The sequence below is a fragment of the Mus caroli genome, chromosome 10, assembly GCF_900094665.2.
Source record: "Mus caroli chromosome 10, CAROLI_EIJ_v1.1, whole genome shotgun sequence".
NCBI classification, from domain to species: domain Eukaryota; kingdom Metazoa; phylum Chordata; class Mammalia; order Rodentia; family Muridae; genus Mus; species Mus caroli.
The window spans coordinates 61,317,248-61,327,498 of NC_034579.1; the positions used below are offsets into that span (position 1 = coordinate 61,317,248).

The window sequence follows — 10,251 nt, forward strand, 5'->3', positions numbered from 1 at the left end:
TTATGGTTTAATGTGGTTTAAAAGGTATTTGCTATAAGGACAAGGGAGTCAAGCAGGAGTCTGCTATCTCCCTCCCCCCCCCCCCCATTTAGAATGGAATCCCCCTTGTGACAAATAAGCTCTTTTGTTTTTTGAACTTGGCAGTGAAACTTCCTCTTGGGACTCTCACAGAAGGAGATTTGCTCTCCGAGCTTTCTTGAAGTTGCCTTATTTGTCTGCAGAGTCTGGAGTTCTGACTTCCTTTTCCCCTGAGGCTGCTTGTTAAGTGGAGTTGATCTGGGAAATAATCTTCAAGGTTCCCCAGCGACTGAAATAGAGCGGTGCCTGTGTAGGTGTTGCCTCTGAACGCTAAAGCTGCAGTAAAGGGACTCTTCATGGCAGAGACAAGATCTGGGCCTGGTGGTACAGGTCTGCAATCCCAACCCTTAGAAGGCTGAGGCAGGAGGATAATGAAGTTGAGACCAGTGGGCTACATGAAAATAACTTAGTCCCCCCCCCCCAATTTAATTTATCCTCCTCCTTTGTAGGCCACAGAGAGGAACAAGAAACCTGAAGTTCCAGTGCTTTCTTTCTTCCTCTTCTGTTTATTCTAAGCAGTTCTCTATGAAGTCATGGCCTGGTGACTGAAAGAACAGAGAGAAGTATGGGAGGTCTCTGTGCAGTGCCTTAGTACTCTTCATGTTAAAATGCCACACAGAGTATTAACACACTACAGTCTCAAGTTTCCGGGAGTCAGATTAAGTGGAGAGGGAGGAAATGGTTAAAAAAAATGAGGAGGGCTAAAGCCAGCTGGAGGCTCATGGCAAGGAGCTCTGTAGGTCTGGTAGGTTGCCACTGTGCTGTGTAGAAGCAGGCTTGCTTCAGCCAAAGCAAACGTTCCTCTATCTTACTCTGGGTGGTGGCTGTAGCCTACTGAGACTGTGTAACCAGTAGGCTCATTCCCATCTCATAGTGTGTGTGTGTGTGTGTGTGTGTGTGTACGTACACTCATGGCTATTGGTGTGTCAGTTCATAAAAGCATGGATGTGGAATGAGGTCATTCTCTGACCCCCAGCTCTGCAGCCCATGGTGTGGCTGCACACACTTTTTTTTTTTTTTTTTAAACCTCTGTCTCTCAGTTTCTTCGTGTTCTCCATATTGGAATAGTAAACCTTTCTTATAAATGTCAAGCATGGAATAAATGAGTCGATAAATGTGAAATATTCTTGATCCTACTTCACTTTTACGACGTAGTGGTGCTTGGCTGGCAAGCTGGCGGAACACTGCCCCAGGGCCACGGCAGTACGCTGCCAAGGTCTCTGCCTCCTGCTCCTGCCCTAATTCAGCTCAGCTGCTTGTCCTTTGTGATTTGCTTCCTTCGTGGCAATTTTTCTTGGCATGTAAGACAGACAGCCTGCCCTGGCATAGGAAGGCTCTGGAGGTTGTTGGACCATCACTGTCTTCCCGGGTAGCTGGTTACTTCATGGATGCACTCTGAGTTTCCAGCCTGTATGCTCAGCAGCAGTGGCCCTCGCTGATGGAATATCAGCCCTCGGGCAGCAACAAGGGTCCACTCTGTCCTTGCTGGCATCTTGGATCCTTCACACTGTAAAATTTTTTGCATTTTCTACCTTCACGGTCTGTTACCTGAAGTCTCATGAACATCTTTGGATCCCTCCTCCTTCTTAGGAATCCAACAGCAGGTTTCTCTTGTTTTTTGGGGGGAAGACTCAGTTTCTCTTTGTAGTTCTGGCTGTCCTGGAACTCACTATGTAAATCAGGCGGACCCTCAACTCACAGAGATCTGCCTGCCTCTGCCTCCTGAGTGCTGGGATTAAAGGCATGGCCACCAAGCTCAGCCAGGTTTCCCTTTAACCCTGTTGACAATTGGGAGGGGATGATTCTCTGAGGAGACTGTCCTTTATTTACTGGTGCCTCTAGGTAACCCTTTTCCTGAAGGCTTGACACCAAAACTGTCTACATAGTACCCAGAAGCGCACAACAGGGCAAATTGTCTCCCCAGTCTGTTTGTTGTTCAGAGCCATTAGTCTGTGGACCACATTTGCACTTCTCATCTGCGCCATGAGAAGTTCACAGCTGGGTCAGAGACATTATGAGCATACCTATTTCATTCTGTTTTAGTAGTTCCTAATTTTGCCTGGCAGTCCTTTAATATTTTACTGGCTAGTGCTTTTAGTTTTCATGTTTTTTTTTTTTTCCTTTTCTTTTAGACTTTTATTCTCCTCAAAGTTTCCAACTCATTTTACTCCGTATTTGTAGTAGATGACCTTGACATCAGAGATAAAATAGAGGCTGTAAATCTGTCCTCTCTAAACGTTGTGATATGAGCCATGAATTTGAATCCTGGGTTAGCATTTAAGGAATTTTGTGGCCTTCGTTCTGCAAGGCAGCCTGTCTCTGTCATGGCTATCATAGCAGAAAAGGTGTAACGTGTTTCGTGTAGTGACTTGCCCATTGGGTCATCTGATGACAGGTACAGTGAATGCCAGAACTGACAAGAGGACTGATGCTTTTTGTGTGAGGTGAATCAGCCGCATGTTAGTTAGGGTAATACTGACTTGGGGGTCTGGAGAAAATGAGGGGAACGTGATTAACACAAGAGAAAGGGAGCTGTGTGGGGGCATGTAGTAAGAGGGGATGGGTGTGAGCCGCCGTGTGGGTGCTGGGAATTGAGCTCAGGACCTCTGGAAGAGCAGTCAGTGCTCTTAACCACTGAGACATGTGGGCTCTTTGAGATGAGGTCTCACTGTGTAGTCCAGGCTGGCCTCAGACTCAGACTTGCCTCTGCCCTCTGAGTCCTGGGACTAAAGGTGTGCTCCACCAATACCACCCACACAGTCTCATATATTTTGATTGCCTGTGGTGAGTGCCGTTAAAGTTTCAAGTGAGAGTAAGTTATCAGTTTCAACTAGCTAGTCCTCTCTCATCCGATCTATTGTTCTGCATGCAACTCTCATTTCTTTGCTTAGTTGGCTCAAAGACATGTTTAAGTTCCGCTTGCCTTTCCTTGTAAGATTCACACCTTGTAAGACCTGTCTCCCTTTGTCATGATGCACCAGCACCCGATGATACACTACCTTCCTCTTCACCACTCTCACCTGTACCTTTCTTTCTGTGTCCTCAGGGTCTTCCCCCCGCCCCCGTGTCCCACTAACTGTCCCAGCTCCAGTAATACCTCCTGTTTCACTTCGGCATGGCACTTCTGGGAGCTGGAGAGGTTGCTTTCTGTGTAAACACGAGGACTCACATCACCCAGTTAACTAGCTGGGTGTCATGCTTGTAACTCCAGCTCCCAGGGATCCAGTGCCTCCTTCTGGCCTCTCTGCCCAGGCCTGGGTGTGCAGCCTCTGCCCCATTCCACAGGCATACAGTCTGACAGACATAAGCACACACATGCATGTGGACATTCGTAAAACCAAACAGTGAAACTCTCTAGTTTGCCGCGTTTGCATGCTTTGATAAGGCCACATCTTCCTGCTCACTCCTCCAGCCGTGTGGGTTGGTGGCCCCTCCTATGTGTTGGGTGTTGTGTCTACCCATCTAATACCTTCATGTCGGTGCTAAATCCCAGATTGGAATTTGTATCACACTTACTGAGTGTGTGTGCACCCCATGCCTGTATGGAGGTCAGAGGGCACCTAAGTGGTTGTCAGGCTTGTGCCTTAGTGATCTTTACATGAGGAACAACTAAAAAAAGTTAAAGTTTGGTGTGTGTGTGTGTGTCTACATGTTATGGCTTTACTTGCTGAGTCATCTTACAGGGCTACTAGCAAAATTAAGGTAATTTTTGAGATTATGTTTTGGCTTCGGTATGGTGGCTCATGCCTTTAGTCTCAGTATTTGGAAGACAGCAGCAGGCTAAGTTCTGAGCTGGAGGCCAGCCTGGTCTATATAGCTGGTTCCAGCCCAGCCAATGCTACATAGTAGTAATTCTCAACAAACAAACTTTAAGTTGCCAAGATATTTTTAATTTTGTGTGTGTGTGTGTGTGAGAGAGTGTGTTTACCATGTATGTGCTAGCGTGTCCGTGGAGGCCAGGAGAAGGGAGTCAAATTCCTTACAGCTGGAGTTCCAGGCAGTTGTGATCTGCCTGGTAGAGTGCGGGGAACCAAACCCCAGGTCCTCTGGAAGAGAAGCAAGTGAGCCGACTCTTCAGCTCCCCAAACATCCTTCAGGAATATTTCACAGCTGCCGCAGGAAAGTCTGAACGCAGGATGGTGTTGTCTACAGTCAGTTCTGCGTTTCACCTGGGATGTAGGCATTAGTGTATTATTGTTTTGCCCCCTAAAATTCTGCATACAGCAGTGTCACTAACTGTCCCCTATAAACGTATATCTGTCTATGGCAAATGAAACCAAGAGGTTGGGAGCCTCTGGTTCTAGGGAAGAGGGTTTGTGTGTGTTAGGCAGGATTCCAGGTTAGCTGGAGTTTCTTGGAGCTCTTCCTTTGTTCGCCATTCAGAATGCTAGGTTTCCCAGAGCCTGAGCTTTTGTTAACGTTATTTTGTGTTGTGTGAACTTATATTTGAGGATAATTAACATATGTCTGTTTACTCCACATAAGAAAGGATTCCACCCAAGTGGAGTTTGGAAATTAGTGTGTAAAATTGGGGTTATATACAGAAGCATGGGCCTTTGGGTATGGGTGCTGAGGAAAAACAAACAAAAATACCTCCTAGTAACTGTTAACTGCCTGGGAAATCCTGGGGGACTTTGTGAGGTTTTCTGTCCCTGCAACTGCCAACCACCTCGAAGACCTTGGGGCTGGGTGGAGCCTCGTAAGCTCCTCCCCCAGCACCCTTGTTTATAATTCCATAGGGGGCGGGTCCTCATGGTTGGGGCGGGGCCGGATGAGCCCCTCCCCCAGTTAGTGTTAACTGCCTGTAAATACTGGGGAGGCTTGTGAGCCTCTCCCTACCAGCAACTGTTAACTGTTTACAAATGCTTGGTTATGGGCCAGGCTTCAGGAGGGTAGAGCCTTATGAACCCCACCTCCTAACCAGTTGTTAACTGTTTATAAATCGTTGGGGAGGGAGGGGCCTCACAGGCCCCTTTCTACTCAGTGGTGGGAATTTAATGGTGGATTTGGGCAGGTCTATTAAAGGTGACCTCATCTCATGATAGTTCAAGAGGGTGACAGCTGTGCTTTGAGAGGACAGCATTCCAGTCTTACCTTTTAAGTTTCAAAAGTTCTCAGTATACGGGAATATGTCCAACATTCTGAATATATTACCATCATGTCTATTTCCACAGAAGTCAGCAAGATCACACGATTTAGTAGTACTGAGAAAGAAAACTTGAGGTTAAGAAGTAGGCATCAGTTTTGGAAGATGGTAGACCACCAGTTTATTATTCTGACAACTTATAGATAACAAGAAAGAATAAAAACTTTATCCCTGCTTTTTCCTGTAAAACCTGATTTCAAGGTAAGCAAGTTGCAAGCGAAGCCTTCAGTTTCAGTGTTTTTGTTCCTGTTGCCTTCATTCTCAGCGATCAGCTTCCTGGTTTAACGCTTGATTCGCGTAGCTCTTTCTCATTGTTTTTATCTCATTGTGAGCATAATTACCTGTTATCATTCATAATTATTTTAAATCCCGTGATGGATGGTGTGGACATTTGGCTGGTCTCTGAGTTCATCTGGATTGTCTTTCCTTCCGACAAATATTTATATCAAAAGTTTGTTTGGATTTCAGCCATGTTTCTGAATGTGGGGGAGGGGAGTCTGGTTGACTCCAGTGCCTCATCAGTGGGTGTCGATGTGCTAGAAAGCTCTGACACTGCCACTATTGTCTTTCTTGGACTGGCTTGCACATCTGTATCCAGAAAGGGTCTTAGAGGCTTCGTTCCGTCGTTCTAGTGGTAGAGTGCTGTGCGTGACCTACTTGGGGAGATGTTTAGGTTTGCAGTGGTGGGAACTGAGTCCTCGCTGTTGTCCTGGGCCAGTGTTGGGTTTGTGCAGGCTGTGTTTTTCTCTTTCCTCTGTAATCTGCTTCTCCTTTAGACTTAGGAGGACTCTATATTCTTCCTCTGCAGGGAAGTAGTTTCCCTCAGCACTAGATACTGTGAATAATTTTGAAGGAATTTAATGAGAAATGCTTTTATATTCAGTATGAAAACTAATGGGGTCAGGGTCTTTGACCACAACTACATGAACCTTTTCAAGTAGCGTTCACTAGTTCCATGCACTTTCTGACATTCCTGAGTAACTCCTGACACAATTCAGTAAAGAATAGTGCTTCATTGCTCTCAAGGAATTTTGTTTTTAGGTGTGTGTGTGTGGGAGGGTGGGGAGTAAAAAAAATCAAACAACCATAGAGAGTGTTCCTTTCTGCATGGGATAGAGTGTCCCCCACTGTAGTTCCTGTCCTTAGTCTTTGCTGGGCTTATGTGTGGATGGTACTAGATTGGTTCCTAAGAGATACATTAACAAACTTCAACTTTTAAGCATAATATTTGAAAGTACAATATGACTAGAGAAAACACCAAAGGCTCTGCCTGCTGTATTTTTAGGTATGACCCAAGGCTACAAAATAAGGTTCTTGACTATATATTGATATAAATGTGAATGTAAAAAAATTAAACTGTGTACATTTACATATACAAGCAAATGAAAGTGTCCATCTTAATATATTTTTTTTACAGTAAGAATAATTGCTGGCAAAGTGTTTTTAAGCTACTATTCATAAAGAAGGATATGAAGTTATACTAAATTAGAGGTTCTAAATGTAACTTTTTACCTGTGAGAGACTGGTCATTTTAGGCTAGTTCTGATTTTGTTTTTAATGGGATAGTTTTACCACCAATCTTGGAGAGCAAAATTCTCCATTGTTGTTTATAAATCCATTGTTTAGATGGCATTATGGCAGACTGAAAAGCTTAAGAGACAGTCTTCAGTGTCTGTCAGACTCCTGACGAATGTGATACCTAGAATCCTTAAGAACTCAAAAAACGTTAAAGCAGAATAGCAATTAGTTTAATGCTAATGACATCATGGGAAGATGGCCTGAATAGATGCTTCAGGCAATAAATATGTCACACTAAAAATACTCTTGTGCCATCACACTGTTAGGGAAATGCAAATCACAGTTGTGATGTCATAGTACTTCATCGTAGTTAGAATGGTTGTTTATCAGAACCACACAAAGTACAACAAATGTTGAAAAGAATGTGCAGAGAAAGAACCTTTGTATGCTGCAGGCAGAGATGCAGACGATTATAGCCACACAACCAGAAGAATGGAGGTTCTTTAAAAAGTTAAAAAAAATATATAGCTGCCATACAAGACAGCTCTCCCGTGACGGGGTATGTGCCCAGACGGAATGAAGCAAGTGCACAGAAGAGATACCTGCGTGTCCCGGTTTATTTTCTCTCTTGTCATAGCTGCCACGTGGAATATCCCTGATGACAGAAGAAGGGACAGAGAATAAGATGAACTCACCTGTGACACTGTCTGGCCAAGTGACCTGCAGAGGGATGACTGCGACTGGAGAGCACTGTTTCAGCGCACTAAGTCAGACTCAGAAAGACAGAAATTGAATATCTAGTTTCCTATGCGGAAAGTAGGGAGTGGGTGTGCCTAGCAGGGGGTAGAAGAGCACCACCAATGTACAATACGAGAATGCTTGAAAGGGTCACAGGGACGCCCACGAAGCCATACAGTTTAATAGGCATTATTATGAACAGATCTGCTCAAGGGCTGGTACATGCCACTCACTCCCAATCAATAATGACTGTATTTTAAAAGTCTCTAAAGAGTACTTGTTTGGTTATGCAGTGGGTCTGTTGTTAGTGTGAGCGCAATAGGACAGCTCTGTATATCTGAGCCACTTGGGAAAAATGAACCGGGCGAGTGTTAGGCAGCTCACAGTGATGCAGACAGGCGAAAAGGGCTACCTAGTCACTGAGCATTTTTCGGGTTTGGATTCGGCATGAGACAGGAGTGCAATTTGCTGATTGCTGAATGACCCAAAGCCTTAGAGTACTTCAGATTTCTTCAGCCGGGTGTTTTAGAGATGATGACCTTGAAGAGCAAGTTTTCAATAGTTGGTGGGAGATGGGCTGGGAACTGAACCCTGGGTCCTCTGGAAGAGCAGTCAGTGCTCTTAACTGTTGAGCCATCTCTCCAACCCACTTGGCTACATCTTTTTTGGAATGAAATGACCTGTTTTGCCGAATTTGAGACGTATTTTGTTAAAAATGATACTGGTTATTTAATATTAACATCACAATGTGCTTCCCAGTAACTGAATATTAACAAATGTGTTGATTGAATTTTAAGTCTGTAGTTAAAATATTTTTGAGGTTCAATAGTCATAGTGCTAGCTGAGTCTAAAGTGAAGCCCAGACCTTTCAGGTCCCAGCTTCTGTAAATACAAGCTCTGGTATTGAAGTGCCTTATCTACTCCCTTTAATTGAATAAATAATTTGCAGTAGTGAAGCCCATGTGGAGCTAGTACACAGTGCGTTTCCTTTATACGGACTGATTTGTTTTTATTACATATTTGCGTTTTGCAGTAGGTTATAAATCTCATTACATGTAATCATGTGGCTTTTTGAGAATGAACCAAAAGGAAGCAATCACTGAAGGTGACTATATTTCCCTGCTAGGTTTTGTTTTGGTTTTGTTCCTTCAAACCAATTGCGTAAATTTGAGCAGTGTACCTCAGAGCTCTGATTGCAGAGGGCCTCCAGTATGTAAAGAGGTCCCATTTTATCTGGAGAGGTGATTTATGGAGCAGAGTTAACACCTTTAGATTCTTGAGCTAGGTAGAATTTATGTATATGAGTATTTGGCCTGCATATATGTATGTGCATGTTCATGCCTGGTATCTTTGGAGGCCAGAAGAGGGCATTGACTCCCGTAGCATTAGAGTTACAGATGGTTGTGAGCCACAGAGTGCGTGTGCTCAGTGAATTTGTTTATGGACAGAACTAGGCTCAGGACTTTTAGCTCTGACCAGCACAGGGCAGAGGGAGCTTGTGGATTCAGTAGGAACATGGCCCTGCAGGAACCTGACCTATTTGTTGAGTGAGAATTTGCATGTGGCTTGTTTTGTTTTGGTGGCAGTTAATAGTTGGAGCATTTCTGGGAGGGTGTCAGTAGAGAACTTGCTGGAAGACACCCTGGAGAGAGAGTTGCTTCCTGTGGTCCATCCTCTGTTTCCAATTCCTTTTTTCTTGGGGCTCCTCTTGAGCAGAGTAGGAATTTTGTCTTGTTATTTATAGACTCTAACTTTCTAGTACTTTATTATTAAAAGCCAAGTCTAAATGAGGAAGTTAATAAGTCCTGGGTTCCTGTGCAGCCAGCCACACTAGAAATAGAAAGTAGTGACTGACCATCAGTAGAGAATGCACAATTAGAAGCTCCAGTTGAGAGTGCTTGTGGGTTATTCCTTCCTTTTTTCCTTTTGTATTACCCCCACCCCCACCCCCAAGAAGACAGAAATCAGACTCTTATGTTGGCTCCTGCAGAGATGAGGCTGCTCTCCTTGGAAGGCTGACAGTAGGCAGGTGTTTGTGTAGGCTCCCAGAGACTGGCTTTGGAGTTCGTATCAGATTGGTAGTTTGCTAAAGAAATAAAGGCTTTGCTTGGGAATTGTAAATCCTTATATCCTTCCTTTTCATATTCTCATGGAACAGCCAGGCGTTTCTGCTGCAGCCCATGCTTAAAGATATTTTTAGCACTGTTAGGTCTGGTGAAATGGGATAATGCAGCGTGACATGAAGGCAGCAAGAGCACGTAGGCAGAACAGGAACTCTGAATCACTATTCTTGATTTAGAAATTCTGAGTTCTCTTCGGTTGGAGTAAGAAAAGGTATATGTGTGGTGGTATATCACCCCAAAGCCGGTATTTAGGAGGCTGAAGCAGGAGGATCCCAAGTTCAGGCCAGACTGGCCTACATAGGGAAGAGAACTTGTCTCCAAAGAAGAAAAAGACTAAAGGAGAAAAGACATTGCACTGTATCCATCTATTAATCCATTTCATAATAGGCTCATAGATGCTGGGAGCAGAACTTGCCCTGTAGACCATGCTGGCCTCGAACTCAAGAGATCAGCCTGCCCCGGACTACCAGGTACTGGGATTAAAGGTGTGTGCCCCCTTACATGACCTGAGCATCTTTATAAAATAAGGAAAATCGTAAATGAAAAACAAGAGTATTCTAAGGGTATTTAGTTGCTTTTCCTGTTACTGTGACAAAATACCTAGACAGAAGCAGAGTGATGGTGAAAGACCCCTCCCTCCCTCCCCCC

General features: G+C 44.3%; 1 protein-coding gene across 3 annotated transcripts in view; it reads left to right on the plus strand.

Annotated features, from left to right (window-relative positions):
• Nucleotides 1-10,251, plus strand: part of Jmjd1c (jumonji domain containing 1C) — a 155,257-nt gene that overhangs the window by 18,915 nt on the left and 126,091 nt on the right. The gene's annotated exons all lie outside the window — the stretch shown is intronic.